Here is a 14,538-nt window from a genome sequence, read left to right as displayed (position 1 = left end):
TCCTTGGGAGTTCCAGTTTCCCTAAAGGAGGGCAAGAAGCAATCCCCTGGGGAAAGATGTCACGTCCATGCCTCTTTCACTAAGAGTACAGCCCCAGGCGCGACGGCACACTGGGTGCAGTTATTTCTAATACATTCATTGATCCAGCAGTTGATAATTATCATGTTCTCCATATAGTGGTTTTCATGTGAAAGTTAGTATTAGAATCAGTGGTGGTTCATTCATGAGTTCTGGAGTCTTAGGTTAAGCCCAACAAAACCTCTTAATGATTAGTTTCCCTTGTATCTAGCGCTACTTACACTGTGATCCCATTTCTTTTATGCCCTCTGAGAATATTTTACATGTAAATCCGCTCTCTTTAAAAAACAAAAGACACTTGATATCCAATTCTCCCTGTCCATTGATCTATAGTTCGCCACCAATTGTTGTAAACTTTGGGTTTTTTGTATCAGAACATATTACCCAGAGTATAAAAAAGTAGATTTTGGACAATAACAACCAAGAACAAATAACTTTTCCAGGCTGTGATTTTACTTTGCCTTTTGTATGTAACTCGGTGTGCACACTGTCCAGTGGGATCTATTTTTCCAGAAGGCTATTCTGTTTGTCCTCAAATAATTTCTCTTTTATGGCACCTTTTGAAGAATAGAGAAACCTGACAGAATTGCTTTCCCCTGTATGGGCTTTAAATGAGGTTTGTACTGTGCTGTTTATGATGAAATTTATGAAATCTGTAAAGATTTTATTTTAAAAAAGAACTGAATGAAATTCTCAGCCTCCTGTATGGGCCACCTACTATGGAGGTGTTAAAATGTGCAGAATCTTTGTTATAGGAGATAGGATAACTAAGCACTAAAATGTACCAACCCAGACTTTTAAGAGGAAAGCCATGGGACAGCTTTGTTTTCTCCCAGAATCAGTTTTTTTAAAATAAATAAATAAATAATCTTTTTCATTTAATCCGATACACAACTTTTAAACAAATTTCAATTTTCAAATAATTATCTGAATTTAATCCTGACCTTAATATCAGTGACTGATTATAAATCTTCTGAGCTGTTTTCTCTGTGAGATTTATGAAAGACAGACTCTCTGTCAGGCTTGAGGTCATACTGGAAAAAAAAATCTGTACTTCCATGGCTGCACACTTGCCACCAGGAAACCCTCACTTAGCACGGAGAACAAGAAATGACTTTATTAAGCTTAGCACTTCACCAGCCACCACTGGCTGTCAGTAATTCACTGTGAAACTGCTTATTAATTTGTTCCCACACTACACTGTTTATTGATATTGCTTTTATTGTGGTGCCTCACCTCAGCTATGAAGGGAGAGGATGCACACCTTCATCTAAAGCTAATGGTATTGCTGCCGATGCTGCAAAGAGGCTGAAGAGCAATGTGACTAATAAAACATAACTAATAAAGTAAGAAGGGGGAAAAACACAAACATTGCTTCAGCTAAGAAATGCAGATTGCAAGTACTTGACAGAGCCTGGAGCTATTCCTCATCACTCCATGCCCCTCTCCCCCACCCCAAACAACTGTTAGCAATGGATTATATGGCTCTCCGGAAGACTCGGTAGGGTGGTATTTGTTTGACTGGCAGGTTGCCATTCAAAGAAGACACAGCCTGACTCATTGCAGGTGGCTGCCTGAGATGGGTGGATGAAAGATTTTATTCATGTAACATGGCTGGAAGTCTCTCTCATCTTTAACAGAGAGAACAGAATTGACTGGTGAGTCTAAGAGGGATGGGCTAATAATAGACACAAGCCAGGACCCAGGAGGGAGAAATAAGAGGGGGATTGCTAATACAATGAAAAATCTGTAGCTGAGAAAACTGACTGCTCTGTCTCAGAAAGTACAAAACTTGGATATAGTGGAATCTATATCCACATATTTGGAGCCAAAGTGAGAAATTCCAATCCTGGCTACAGAATCTACAGATATATGCCACATGGACTGGAAGAGACCTTAAGAGTTATCCAGTCCAACCCACTGCCAAACAGGAATGCACAAAGTAGTCCTGACAGATGACAATCCTGTCTCTGTTTGAATACCTCCATAGTACGAGGTCCCACCACACTCTGAGAAAGCATTCAAGTGCTACAATAATGGAGTTTTATTACTGCACTCCCCATTCTAGGCAGCCACTGGGAACATGCAAAGATTCACACAGTTATGATATCTATGCTTGCAGAGAGTCTAAGGTAAAGGTAAAGGTTTCCCCTGACGTTAAGTCCAGTTGTGACCGACTCTGTGGGTTGGTGCTCATCTCCATTTCTAAGCCGAAGAGCCAGCGTTGTCCATAGACACCTCCAAGGTCATGTGGCCGGCATGACTGCATGGAGTGCTGTCACCTTCCTGCCGGAGCGGTACCTATTGATCTACTCACATTTGCATGTTTTCGAACTGCTAGGTTGGCAGGAGCTGGGGCTAACAGCGGGCGCTCATTCCGCTCCCGAGATTTGAACCTGGGACCTTTTGGTCCGCAAGTTCAGCAGCTCAGCGCTTTAAAGCACCATGCCACCAGGGGCCTAGAGTCTACAATCAAGTAATTTAGGATCAAAATATACAAAAACCTTAGCATGTATTTTTAAAAGGTGCTCCCTCAAATAATAACAAAATCTCATTACCATAAGATATGTTTTTCTTCACCAGTATTTAGTGTAATCTTTGTGATTTGTCAGTGGGAGGGAAACATAGATGTAATTTTCAAATCAGATTGCTGTATTAAGACATGAATCTCCCACTGCTGCAAGGAAAACATATTCACTGCAGAAAATACATATTCTTTTCCCTTACCGTCAGTGGGTTATAAACTTTGTGATTCATGTTTGACTACATTTAAGCTCTGTCCCAGAAACAATCTGTCCTAAATGGTTGGGTGTCCTGGTGTGTCAATCCACACAGATTTCTGCTGTGTTTAAGGAACTTTGGACTGACATTCTGGCTTCTGTGACATGAAAAGTTTAATTAGCCAAAAGCAACTGCATATCCTGTTTTATTTTTGGAGAATGGGAGGGTAGCTATGCCACAAGTCCAGTGTGGATTCTCAGTCTCACAAAAAAAAAAATATTCCTACATTATTCTTGGAAATCTTCCTCATGGGTCAAAATCATGTCCTTTTCTGGAATTTTCTCTGTCTCTCATTTTGATCACAGGTATAACTTGGAGTGGTTTCCTGCTTTCCCTTTCTACCATCTCAAAAGCAACTTTGGAGGGCTCACGACTTTCTGGAGCAGGTTCCTGATTCCACTGATGGAAGTGATTCTGTCTGAAAACCAGATACTGGGTTTCAACCAAAGTTGCTGTCTTTGACATAATGACAATATTTTTTAAAATAAAATGAATAAAATAGTTCATTCAATTCTTGCATATTGATATTCTATATTTAACTGTAAAAGACAATTGTTTTGATTTTTGTCAATTAGGCAAAACAACTGAAGTGTTTATGTTTTTTCTTCAGAATAATATGGAACATTTGGCAATAATACACTATAGTGACTATGGTGATAGAGAGAAATCTTTCTGTAGATAAGCCTTCTCATTTCTTCAGGAACCATAATGCTATATTTGAAGAACCAGACGGTCAGTCTAGCCTAGTAGGTATGACTATGAGTGCTAGCTGTTTTGAGCAATTAAGGAATTGTTGTACAAATGCAATAATAATAATAATAATAATAATAATAATAATAATAATAATAATTAGCAATAATTTATTTATATTCTGCCCTATCTTCCTGAGGGGACTCAGGGCAGATGCTACATATGCTGATGATGATTTGTTACCTTCATTTGTACTTGCTTCAGTATTTATTTGCTTGCCACTTTTCCCTCCTCGTTCCATGACAGTAGATGCTTTGTAAGAACCAGCACTCCCATTTTCTCAAGTTAGGTCACGTTCTTTTAGCCAAGGTTACATCTAAACATAATTCGCTCCCATCCACCATCTCACCACTGCCTGCAAATACCTTGCTATTTGACATTACTGTTATCATGAGAGCATATGGCAACTTCGGGCAAAATTATTCATTAGCTAATATAAAATGTCATTGTGACTTGGGAGCTTGTGTTTTTAGGTGCCATGTCTCTCTGCTCGTCTAGAAATGGGGGGAAAACAACAGTCACTCTGATGTCAACTGTTCCTCTTACATGCCTGTACAAAGCTCTCCATGTGAGGTGCTGATTTAGTTACTATGCAATCCATTCTTTTCTACAAATGTTGTGAAAACTTTCATATAATCACCATCCGTCATTCATTATCAGCCACTTCCAGTTCACTGCTGGGCATGGGCTTCGGATATTACTCTGGCCCCTTGTGTAGGAGGATGTTTTGCCAGAACTGTGTGAGGCCCAATAACTAGTGCCAGTTGGTGAAGCTTTAGAAGAATTTGCCAGTTTCTCTTCCCTGATGATTTCAATACAATGGCAGAGCCTCCCAAAGACTGATATCCCATATGAAATGAGATGGGCATGCATTTGCTCTTGGGATAAGCTTAGAGGAACAATGAATGAACATAAGAAAGACTAGGGTACCATTTTCTCCAAGGAATGAATATTAATTGAAGGCATCCTTGGAGCGAGAGAGAAATATTGTGATCTCTCCCATTTCCTCCCTCCCTGTCACATTTTTCAACTCTCTCTATGATACACTAAGAAATAGAATAGAGAAGTCTTTTCACTTATCACTTTATACTGCAGTTGACAATTTCTGATATTAAGAATACTTTCAAAGTTTGCCTATATGGCAGAGTTTAGCAGTGCAGGATAAGAGAAATGAGATGCAGTAGTCATTGGGGCAGAATTGAGAGGTTGGAGGTTACCTCTGCTACTAATAATATGTAAATATTGTTAAAGTTGAAGGAAACAGCTGCTTCTGAATTTAACGGACACACGAAATGTGTTCTGAATATCAGTCTTTAGAATAGAATGGGAATGCCTCTGTTCTGAATATATTCATGGATATATTCTTACTTCTTACTTCTATGATCCTTGTCATGTGGGTTAGGCCCCATCTCTTTGTGTGTTTCCATGCCATTCATAAGTCTTCTAACTGTACTGTATTTTTCAATCAGTCTTTGAGAGTAACCATCTCCCATCAGTGGTTGACAACAAGGACTGGTCATTGCATGGATGTCTGGAGTTAGTTCTAGGAGTTAGGATGCCCAGTGGCAACTGTCATGGCACAAGCCAAACATAGCTTTTCTCTAAATTCAAATGCCTCCTGTATTTGTAACTTGCAAAACTTTTCAAAGTGTTCTTTTAATAGTCATGCTACCTTTATTTGTTGTTTTCAAAAGCTCCCTTCTCTAGTTAGACAAATGACTTCCCAGAGAGCTGCAAATGAAATCCAACTTCTGTAATGGATGATGACTTTTTGAGAACAGTATTTATTCTTCTCTTTCTTTCTTTTTCTCCCTTTTGCCACTGTTGGCCTTCAGAAGTCAACTTCTCCATTCCCCCTATATGAAAGGCTCTCCCATGGCACCTATAGACCTTTCATAATGGATAGATTCTTTCAATGATACAGACAAAATGAGTTTTCCTAGATGGCAATGCCCCACTCTGAGCTGATAACTTAAGACTCCAGAACTATGGGTATTGCTATGATTACGACTTTTGCACTCTGTGGTGTTTCAGGAACTTGTGCATCTCCTGCTTTATGAGATATACTTGGCCTAGGGGACCAAAGTGGAAGATGAGGGAGAAAAAGAAATGCATAATGGTATGGCCTCCAGCACTATTATTTATGACAGTATCCTTCCAGCAATCGGTGCTTGCATAGGGTGAAAGCATGGTTTCAATTCTGCCCTTGAAACATGGATTAAGCAATGTTGCTAATACATATTTGTCCCTGCGGCTGTCAAACATTTCACTGATACTAGACTCTGTAGACAGCTTAATAGCTAGGTCTTCTGTCAATGTTACTGCAGCAGTGTCTCCTTTGCTTTAAGATGCCGTTCAGATTTATTCAAGCAATAGGTGTAGCTTGATACTTGGTAAATAGCAGCACCTGCCCGTATGTGTTCACCAAAATTCACAGGCTTTCAAAATAGAAAGGAATGGGCAGTGGGTATCTAAGCTCAAATAAGAACAAGCAAGTAAATTGTGGATATGCTTCATGCCTCATGCCCAATCAAGAATGCTATTCTTCCATAAAGGTCTACTACTGTCTCCAAGTAATCGCATAGGAAACTATAAGTTTGGCATTTGGACAACAGATTAGACAGTGGTTTTGTCATGCCAAGAAAGAGATGTACAATCTCTTGATACATAGTTCTGAGATTTTCATATTGCATTTGTTTTGCCTTTTCCCTATCTGCCTATAGGACTATAAGATATAGAAGTAGAAGAGGATAGGAGCCATAAAAAGTTTATGGGGCTGCAACCAACTAGAGCTCAATAAGAAATTTCCAGCTGTTGTTATTTGCTGTCAAGTCAGCTTTGATTTATGGTGGCTTTATAAATGAGATACCTCCTAAAGCCTTGGTCATCAACAGCCCTGCACAGGTTTTCAAGACTCAGTGCTATGGCATCCTTTATTGACCCAGTCCAGCTGTAACGCATTCTTACTTTTTTCTGTTGCTTACACTTTACCAAAAATGATTATCTTTTCCAATAAGTCATATTGTCTCACAATGTGTAAAAAATACAACAGATAATACCTCAATGCAGCAAGAGGTCACCGCAGCAGTAGTGGGTGGTGATACTGCCAGAGGATCTCTCAAAGACTGTGGCATTTTAGAAGGAGGCACCAATAAGTTCCTTTTAAATGTTTTTTTTTTCATCAGAAAACCCTATGATGAGACAATGCAAAATTAATCTTCCAGTTTACATGCCAGAATATGTCATTTACAATGCCAAACTCTTGGCAGGAAACATTTTCTGCATTGAAAATAATATTTCTGCACATAAATATTATTTTCAGTGTGGTAGGAATTCTATTCTTTTTTATAGATTTTTAATATAAGATTGGGGGTTCAGTTACATGGTAGAACTAATGCAGTTTGGCACCACTTTAACTGCTAAGGCTCAATGCTATGGAATCATGGGTGTTGTGGTATTACAAGGTCTTTACCCATCTCTGCCAAAGAGTGCTGCCACCTCATCAAACTCTAACTCCCATGATTTCACAGCATTGAGCCATGCCAGTTAAAGTGGTATTAAACTGCATTAATTCTATAGATTCACCCCAGGACTAGTGCTAATTGATGGAAATTGTCAGTGGAGATATGCAGAGCAGGGGCCTGTTACAATGCAAATGAAGCTGGTACATATTACAGGTAATATTTTATTTGTTGAGAAAATACTATCATATGATTTTTCACTGTATGTAGCTCTGAGAATTCAGAGTTTATTTTTGCTCAGGTATTGCCCACTCATAATGATTTAGCAAGTCATGGGAAAGCAATTTTTGAATATCATTCTAAATCCAGAGTTTATATAACAAGCTTCCCAGAGACATCTCCTTATTATTTATCAAGATTTATTCCTCCTAGGCTTCAGTATATTTTGTTATCCAGGTGGTTTCTGTCATGCCTGTACAAAATGTAGCACAATAGCAGAAGTAGTATTAAAATACTTTCTTCAAGGCTGCTTACGTTATAATGTAAAGCTACCAATGTTCTTCTGCTGTAAGAGTATCATCGTTTTCTTTTTTACTGTTTGAATGTTGAAGAAAGTATGTCTTCTATAACATTTCACCTCTCTGTCACTGTATATTGTAAAATTATAGTTCATACAAAGGTAGTAGTTTGCCTTTGTATGCTTTGTACAGGTTGAGTATCCCTTATCCAAAATGCTTAGAACCAGAAGTTTTTATTTTTTTTTATTTTGATATACCTGTATTTATATATACAAACATAAAGAGGGGACCCAAATCTAAACACTAAATTTGTTTTGTTTCATATATACCTTTTACATAGCCTGAAGATAATTTTATTTTATATTTTTTAATAATTTTGTATATGAAACATGAACCATCCAAAAGCAAAAGTGTCCCCATCTCAGCCATTCAGGTGGGCAATTTTGGATTTTGGAGTATTTTGGATTTCAGAATTCCAAATAAGGGATGCTCAACCTGTATTCTAAAATTAGAGTTCATCCAAAGTTAGTGGTTTGCTTGTTCATTCTTATTCCTTTGTTGCAGGGAGGGACAGCTATGATCCTTCAAGATGTTGCTGGACTGTTAGTTCAAGCATTCTTCAGCATTACCTATATTTGCAAGGGCTAATAGTTAAACAACATCTGGTGGGTTATAGGTGATCACTACTTCTCAATCTTTTTACTCCGGAAGAATCTTGAAATTATTTTGGTACTCATGGAAGTACTGCATAAAAACACCAGTATTATATCTAAGGCTCAAAAATGGTTTATTTTTTCAATCACAATATCTCAAGGAACTCTTAGTTGAGAAATGTTTCTCTTTAGGTTCATAAAAATATAAAGAGCAAAACAGCCTGAGCTAAATACAAAGATCTCAACTATTGCTTCTCTCTGTGGCTGGCATATTCCCTTTATTATATTACTTTTTCTTTCTTTCTTTTTTGATAGCAGAACTCAGTATTTTCTAGTTAATATATTTCTCCTCTAGATGCACATTCCACTTTTTCAGGTCCAGACTTTCAGGACTTATTATCAATTCTGCAGATTAGATCTGTGTGCAGTGGGTGAGAGAAGGTTCTCAGTTTTCAGTTTCTTTCCTTTGTCCCCAATCCTGTCACAAAATATTTTCCCCATTTTGTGTTCTTGAAATATGTTTCCATTTCAAAATGAGTTCTAAAATCTAGGAAGAAACTTAATTGGTGGGGACATTGTGGGGAAAATCACAAAAGCAGAAAATGTTCAGAGCTCTTTTTCTTCTGTTACCAACACTGGTGTAACTATCTGGAGGGGATACAATGTGAGCATTGCCCCATCAGTAAGGATTCACCCCCTCCCCTTCTACAACATTTTCCTGAAATCTCCAAATTTCTAAAATCATAGTTAATGGAATCAACAGAGCTTATTTATTTTATATATTTATTACCAACATTTGTATCCCGCCCTTCTTACCCGAAGGGACTCAGGGCAGCTTACAACAATGGCAACAATTCGATGTCCACACAAAAACAATATTGAACAATACATAAAATCAATTAAGATTATTAAATACAATATAAAATTACAATATATAAATTGATCAGATCCGTTCATCCAAACAACCTTGTATTGTATCCATAGGTCCATATGTAAGTGTTGACATGCCAAGTGCGATATAGTTCGAGCTGACAACTGGATTTAGCTCTGTGTATCCCAAATTTGCCTTATTCATTCCTATGGCTTTCTAGCAGGGATGGACAACTATGATTCTTAAAGATCATAGTTTCTAACTACTTCATCTCTACTCTGACAGGTAAAGACGGAAGAGATGCTTGCAAGATAAAGAGGAATATGAGATCAGATTTGCCCTTCCAAGACTGGAGTTTTGTCTTTGACCTTGAGGAGAGTAGATCCAATTTGTCCTGTAGCTTCTGGGAGACCATTGGTAATGTAACTAAGAACCTCATCAAATGGAGATCTAGAAGCCAAGGGACAGCAGGGGACAGCAGGGGAAACCATGGGACACGGTTGATCATGGGCTGCCATCCCACAATGTTTCCCAGCTGTCCTCGGCTTCCTCCCATACTGTCAAAGGCTTCTTTAATGAGGATACAGGTGACTCAGGGCTTCCTCTTAGCATGCTGTTGACACACTGCCAGGATAGAGCCCAACAAAGCCCTGCGTCATATGATGGGCTCTGGCAGACTCCATCCCAGCAGTGTGCGGGCAGCGAGCTAGAATGGGGAAAATCCCCCGTCTGATGAGCCACCCTCAACCAATAAAAATAGGATTTGTGCAAACAATTTATCTATTTCCCCAACTTTCCCCTGATATAGGGACTCAACCGTCTATGTCCTAAATACTATGGTAAGATTTTTTTTTGGTGGGAGGCTGTCTTTCCTGAATTAATCATATTGCTGAGATATTTCCATGGTAATTTGAGCTTTAATTTTATTATTGAAGAAAGGTGTTTTGGTAGATATGTCTGGTGAGGACGGCCGTTCCATTTTTATCTGGGTTTTGTATACAGAACTGTAGTCAGTTGTGAATAAGGTTGAGGATGTTATTGATAATGAGGTAACATCTATAGTCTTTCCAATTAGTGTATTTAAAAATAAAATAAAAAAGTCATATTTTCTGTGGGTCTACAGAAAAAAAGATTTCTCAGAATTGAATGTTCTTGCTTGTCTGCATTACAGGAGAAAATATTGCTCACAGCTTGTAACTTAAAAATATGTTTATTTGAAGTACAACGGTGCAACTCTGAAATGAGATTTATTGTCATATATGAAGCCATCTGTTCCCAAGGACTGTGCTTCAAAATCCAGGGCCAGCCAATATCTGACTCTACAGAGTGTACTTCTGAAATGCATGCCCACTGAAAAAAAAATTAGACATTTCAGTTCACATTTGTTCATTTGAAGAACACACTTGGAACAGTTTCTGTTCTCCACAGGTAGTAATAAGTAATATAGAATTATGAAATTGAATTTTGACATGTGGAATAATATAGATGGTTAAGCAAAGCTTATTGACTATAGTGAACTCTGTCAGTGTGGTTCTCCAATCAGCTATGTGTTTCCATGTACCATGTACATTTTATTTCTTTCAATTTTTGTTGCTTTCCACTCAGCAGGAAACAGTTGGGTGTTGTAGTTGGATTGCAACTTCACCACAACATTTATTTGTTCATTTAACACTTGCAATCTGAAATTCACCTGAAGTGCATAAATGTGTGGGATGGGACCAGAACTTGGAAACATATGTTAGACTTAATGTGTTAACTCTAATATACCTTATTTGTTTTTGCTAATGCTCTACAATGTTAACAAACTACAATGTTAACAAACTTATCAGGGTTGCCAATGTCTGTATACTTTGATTCATCTAATGGTGAGAGAGGTATGATGGAAGGAGGAAGACATCATATAGGTCAGGGATGTCGAACTCATTTTCACCGAGAACCACATCAGTCTTATGGCTGCCTTCAAAATGCCATTTGTAATTGTAAAATTGTATAAATATGTTGCCCTGGCATTGAATGCCTTGTGGACCACATAAAGGATATGGCAGGCCAAATTTGGCCCACAAGTGTTTCATGTGATGTAGATAGTTCAGTATAGCTGTTGAGTTGCATGTAATTCTGCCTTATGCTCTTTTTGCATTACAGGAGGGGAGAGCATAGGACAGAATGGAGAAAATGAGCGTCAAGGTGAGCTACTTCAGAGTTCTAGGAGGATGAACCAGTGCTAGATGATCTACAGCAGAGGTCTGGCTGGGAACATATCCACCCAAATCCACAATTTTGCATCACCCACAACTCTTCAAAAATGCAAAAATTCAAATGATTTTATTCAAAAAGAAGAATGTGATACCTTGTCAATCCTGTGGCTTCTCAAAAGAGCAGGGGATGGAAATGGTCGTTTCTTCTTATACAGATGCCCTGTCCTGGTGTAAACTAAAGTAAAAAATCAACCAGTAATGAGGATTAATGAATTTCCTTTTAAATTCCTCCTAGCTAACATCAGTGAAAATGAATTAACCTTTGAGCCCTTTAATGTAGCAAATTCGGATTTTAGTTCAAATTCAGAACTTTCTAAACTTTCTAAACTTTAGTTCAAATTCAGAACTTTCTAAACTTTGGGTAAGATAGTCCACAAGACTGCCTTTCTTTCAGCTCCCTTATTCCCATGGAACTGATCTACCACTTACAGTGCTCTTCTCCCTTAGATGCCCTGCTCAGACCCAGCTAAATGCTCAACAGTAAGCTTTCTGCTTATAGTGAAGCCCAATTGGCTGATTCCTTTTGATTTCACAACTAGATAAGTAGCATCTTTGCATTCATTGATCCTTCCCTTCCTTTTCCTTTTCTCTTTCTCTCTCTCTTCTTCCCTCCCACATCCATTTACCCACAGCTGATACAATACTTAAATGCAAAAATGTTTTGGTAGGTAGCTCCATTCCTACCTAACAGTTTTTTCTTCTTTTTGGTTAATCAAAGTTCTTTTATTTCCATATTTGGCATTTGAGCAGATTAGAAGTGATAAATTCCCCATCTTTCTGACTAAACACAGTCTTTATTGGCATACAACAACAAAATTGTCATACAACACAGGTGTATACAAGAAGAGGAAGTCACAAAAGAAAAGAAAACATACTTAAAAGTTACTAATCTCAAGGATAAAATTTGCAACAGTCTCACAAAATAAAGCATCAGAGTTGTTCAGTAGATACAGAATTTTATAACACCTTTACCATTGAGAACACTGTGAAAAAATCAATTCCTGTATTTCATCTGTACATTATAAGATCTGGGGCAAACAAACAAAGAATGGTGAAGTGTAGTTCGAAATTTGAATATGGAGTCTAGGGAATAGAGTATTCCTAGAGTATCCTGATCAAAGGTGATTAGGTGTGATGGTTCTGGGGTGTAGTTTGACCCATCATCCTTAGAATGTCCGTGAGAGCAAAGTAGGTTCATTCAGGGATCATGGATGTCAAGAATTGGCACAGGTTTAAAATTAAAATTACATTAATTGTCTGATGCAAGGGTCTTTAAAAACCCAGAATGGAAAGACCCCATAAGATTGTAGATTTATTTTTATTTTTTTGCCTTCATTATCAAGTCAGGGATTGTTGGGCTGGTAAAACATAGCTGAAAACACTTATAACAAAATAGGAAAATAGCAGTTTCATAGAGGTCACAGGGGAGCAGCTGATTTTTAAGAACTATTTGAGGTTCAGCTTCGCTCTTGATATTGATCCCCAATAGGAAATTTGACTATTCAGAGAGTAAACATCGATCACAACTTTGAATAGTTGTGGAATCAGACCATATGCCATCTTACTGTTTCCTTCCCTTCCTATGTCAACAATGAGAACAATGGTAGCAAAACATTCAAGAAAACTCTCAGGAAAAGAAAATTTGGCTAGAAAAGAGCTTGCTTTTGTTAAAATGAATGAAAGATAATGACTACGTTGATGATGATGATTGTTTATCTCTGGGTTTTGATCTTCAACAAAAGAATACTGCAGCTTAGAATCTAGCCTCTTTGCCCTCAGTCATACTCTGCCTATGCTTTTCCTTCTCTATCCTGGGGCACTGAAGACTGGAAACTCCAACCGGAAAATATCTAAAGTTTTGGATAGTATGAGGGTATTTTTGAACAGATACAGTGGTGAGTGTCCCTACATGAGGAATGCAAATAGGCAAAACAAACTCATGGAAAATACTCAACTTATGCTCATTTTTAAAAAGCTTTCAAAAAGAACACATGATATTATGTATAGTAATGAAATTATGCTGGCAGCTATCACACTACAAATAAGATAAAAAATAAAGTTGAATTTTGATGCCTTAATTTGATTTATTGCAATTTGATCATCCATTCTCAATATTCTTGGCATGGTCACTGTCAAGCCCTCAAGACAATTTACATAGTAAGATAAGGTAGTTTATTGAAATATTAGCTAATATCCAAATGTACTTCTATAGAGAGAAAACCTGGTTTAGGATATCCCAAAATATTGTTTTCTTAGCATAAGCTCTGTTCAGGTACGATCAATATGGAAATGGTAATTATGTGAAAAAAGAAGGTGTACTAGTTTTACTTTCTCATTCTCAGTGTCCTTATCTTCTATGCACATAGGGTAATCTTCTGAAGAGGAACCGCCTTTGTCCAAGGAAGCTCTTCATATGATTTGGATCCCAGTGTTTCACACATAGAAAGTGCAAGAAGAGTTGAGATAGCATTCTTCCCTACTTACATGTTTACAGTTTTTATACAGCTAATGTTTGAATAAGGGAACATTTGTAGTAAATCCTCTACTTAAGGCAAAAGTGATGGGAATGCCATTCCTTATGACATGGGACATCAGGTAGCTTACTATTCATTTTAAGGGCTTAGTCAGACCAATTTACCAGATCAAGCAATCACTGAACAAACAGCCACTGACATTCCTAGCATTTGGATATGATCTCAGCAAAAGTACGACTGTTTTAATTCACAATTGATAACTGTTTGCCTGCCAGCCCCCGAAATAATGAGACAACACAAGTGAAATGGGTTAAAATATGGGCAACTTTATTAATTGTTACCTATTTAACTATTTAATGGCACACCATGCAGTCATGCCAGTGACATGACCTTGGAGGTGTCTACAGACAACGCCGGCTCTTCGGCTTAGAAATGGAGATGAGCACCAACCCCCAGAGTCAGACATGACTGGACTTAACGTCAGGGGAAACCTTTACCTTTTATTTAACTCTGAAACTGAATGTAACTCTATTCTGGCAGAGAATCTGGTGGAAAACCCAGCCGAGGTAGCGTCCTTACCCGGCCTACCCCATGGCTGGTAAAAAGTAAAGGTAAAGGTTTCCCCTGATGTTAAGTCTAGTTGTGTCCGACTCTGGGGGTTGGTACTCATCTCCATTTCTAAGCCAAAGAGCCAGCA

General features: G+C 38.0%; 1 long non-coding RNA gene across 1 annotated transcript in view; it reads left to right on the top strand.

Annotated features, from left to right (window-relative positions):
* Nucleotides 1–14,515, top strand: part of LOC134298946 (uncharacterized) — a 125,190-nt gene extending 110,675 nt beyond the window's left edge. Inside the window, exons 3-4 of the long non-coding RNA XR_010006078.1 lie at nucleotides 9,398–9,529; nucleotides 11,255–14,515. This is a non-coding gene — a long non-coding RNA (uncharacterized LOC134298946). The remainder of the gene's footprint in view (nucleotides 1–9,397; nucleotides 9,530–11,254) is intronic.
* Nucleotides 14,516–14,538: the final 23 nt, after the last annotated feature.

This window comes from Anolis carolinensis, chromosome 4 (genome assembly GCF_035594765.1).
Source record: "Anolis carolinensis isolate JA03-04 chromosome 4, rAnoCar3.1.pri, whole genome shotgun sequence".
NCBI classification, from domain to species: domain Eukaryota; kingdom Metazoa; phylum Chordata; class Lepidosauria; order Squamata; family Dactyloidae; genus Anolis; species Anolis carolinensis.
This window is presented reverse-complemented; position numbering and strand designations above follow the sequence as displayed.